This window comes from Dendrobates tinctorius, unplaced genomic scaffold, assembly GCF_039654945.1.
Source record: "Dendrobates tinctorius isolate UK_male_01 unplaced genomic scaffold, ASM3965494v1 ptg000063l, whole genome shotgun sequence".
NCBI lineage: Eukaryota > Metazoa > Chordata > Amphibia > Anura > Dendrobatidae > Dendrobates > Dendrobates tinctorius.
In genome coordinates this window covers 6,119,648-6,122,500 of record NW_027361731.1, presented here as the reverse complement: position 1 = coordinate 6,122,500, position 2,853 = coordinate 6,119,648, and positions in this window count along the sequence as shown.

The following is a 2,853-nucleotide window of genomic DNA, read 5'->3' as shown; positions in this document are numbered from 1 at the left end:
AAGAGGGAAAAATGTTGCGGGGTCTGAATCCTTTCCGTATCCCCTGTATTCCATGGTTTCCCTTCATAGGAGCCTAAGGACTGACAGTGTGACGTGCGCCTGTAAAGACCACCATCCGCTACGGCCTTACATTGGGGTCGGCTTGTTTCCTGGTGTCGGATATCTCCATAATCTATACGTCTTACACGCTGAGAGGTAGACGTTACTATCTACCATCTGCACTCCCTCCTGGCTCTTCATCTTTCTCTCCTTTTTCCTTTCCCTCTCCCTTTTTTCCATATAATATGGCACAACTGAAAACGTTCTCATTGACTGTCAGAGGACTGAATGTTCCAGAGAGAAGAGCTCCAGTGTTTTATCAGATGCAGAAACTACACGGACATGTTCTCTCTCTTCAGGAGACCCTCTTTAGGGGCGATCATACACCTCAGTTACTAGCAGATATTATTCATCTTGGAGCCATAGTACAAATGCTGTCTCGAGGTCTAAGGCTACTTTCACACTTGCTTTGTTTTGCAGCGCATTTTTCCCGCAAAAAAAAAGCATGGAAAAAACGCATACAAATGCTGCGTTTTTTTCAGGCATTTTTACGAGCATGCATGAAAAAAACGCAGCGTTTTTATGCGTTTGTATGTGTTTTTAGTACGTTTTTACCGCGTTTGCGTTTTTTCCAACATTAGTTGGCCCCTCACACTAACCCAAACCATGACTTTACTAATCCTAACCCTGACCCTAACCCTTAACCAAACCATACTAACCCTAACCCTTAACCAAACCCTACTAACCCTAACCCAAACCCTAACCCTAAACCAAACCATACTAACCCTAACCCTAAACCCCCTTAACTAACCCTAACTCTAACACAAACCCCTAAATTCCATTGTCTAACTAATGGTCAACAAAAAAACGCATGCGCAAAAAACGCATACATGAGCATGCCAATGCGCACATATGCGCACCCATAGACTTATAATGGGTGTCTTGCTGTAAAAAACCGCATTGCGTGCGCATGCGTTTTTTTGAGGCAAGTCGGACGCCCAAAAAATGCAACAGGATGCATTTTGTGCGCCCGAGCGCACACCACAAAAAAACGCATGCGCGTAAAAACGCATACAAAAGCATGTGTATGCGCACATAAGCGCAGCCCATGCAAAATATAGGGAAAAAAGCATGCGCTTTTTAGCGCTAAAATAACGCAAGTGTGAACCAGCCTAAGGTGCTGAGTATGGGTCAACACAAATCACTGCCGCAGACTATGTTAGAACCACTGTCTGACACGGAGGGGAGGTGTGTGTCTGATAACATCTCCATCTACGCCCAAATTTTGACTTTGACAAACTTCTATCTCCCTAATTGTGACCAAACTAAGACATGCTGAAAATCTAAACAAACTAAAACATTTTGTGGACGGCCTTATCATCATTGGAAGTGACTTTAATGTTGGTTAGGACACTTCTTTAGACGCGTCCCTGGGCCGGAGTCACCAATCTAAAACATAAGCAAAAGCTTTACTAAACGTGCTCCGATCTCTCCAACTGGTCGATGTATGGAGGATGCTACATCCAGACATAAAGGATTATACGTATTATTCTCCTTTACACAATACACGGAGCCGTATAGCCCTTCTCTTAATTAGCCATCACTTGCTTACATGGCAACCTACATCTCAGATAGGTCCTGCTATATGGTCAGATCATGCTCCTGTACACTGTAATCTGACTGTCCCGGACTCCAAGGCTTCAGATGTTGGATCGGAAATGATAATCTGCTTTAAGACTCACTCGGTGTCTCAGCCTTTCGTGAGACTATAGACTCCTTAAAAAATATGAGCATGATTGTGAGGAGCTGGCCACTCAAGGCCGAATGTAAGAGGTGGGTGGCCGGGGCCCATTTTTCAAGGTGTTGCAATATGTAATGCAAAAACACAAAATGAAACGAATGCAAGTTTATTTACAAAAATCATTTACGCAGAGTAATTCAGGTAAAATCATTCATTTTTTACAGTCCAGGCACTTTCCTTAATTTTTGTGCTGTAAAATCACTAATGATGTCACTAAAGTCCAATTCACGCAGTATATCTGACTCGATGCTCATGATAGCCGAATTTACAAGTCCCTCTTGCTTCATGGATGTCCTTAATCAACTCTCAGCTAATTTGAGTTTTGAGAAGGAACGCTCACCACTGCAGTTTGTTACCATCAAAATTAGATAAATCCTCAGAGCTATCTCAATATTTGGGAAAGTGTCCTGCACACCCTTTTCCATGATAAGCTTGTACATGAAAAGTTCAGTGCTGATATCTTTTGGATCCTCGTCTGTGAATAAATTGGCAAATGTTACAAACTGACACAGTTCATCGATAAATGTAATGTCCAAGTCATCTGAATAAGACCTGACGAGTTACTCTGCTGTGGCCTTAAGCTCATCTGAACACAGTTCTTTAAGATTGCTAAAAAAGCCAAATTTGCTTGATATATCTTTATATGCTTGAAGACGTTGGTCAAGACAAGTGATAAACTGATCAATGATAGGCAAGAAAGCTTCTGTTCTGTATTTTTCTATAGGGCTGAGTTGTACTTGTGTAAGGGGGTGACATTGCTATGGACTGTAGAGACAAGCTGCCACTTTAAGAGATAGCACCCCCTTGGTTAGAGCAATGGGACATTCTGCGCTTCCCTGCTGTAAAGACTTTCTTGGTCTCTTCTGCCAGCACTGAAGAGGGGAGGGGCTGCTTTTCTGTGTGAGAGGAGAGAGCAGAGATTTCTGCAGGAATGAGATGTGCCTGATCTGTGAAGGAAAGACTTTGTAAACTGTTCTGTGGATAACAAGGTGGCTTTCCTGTGTTGCCATCAG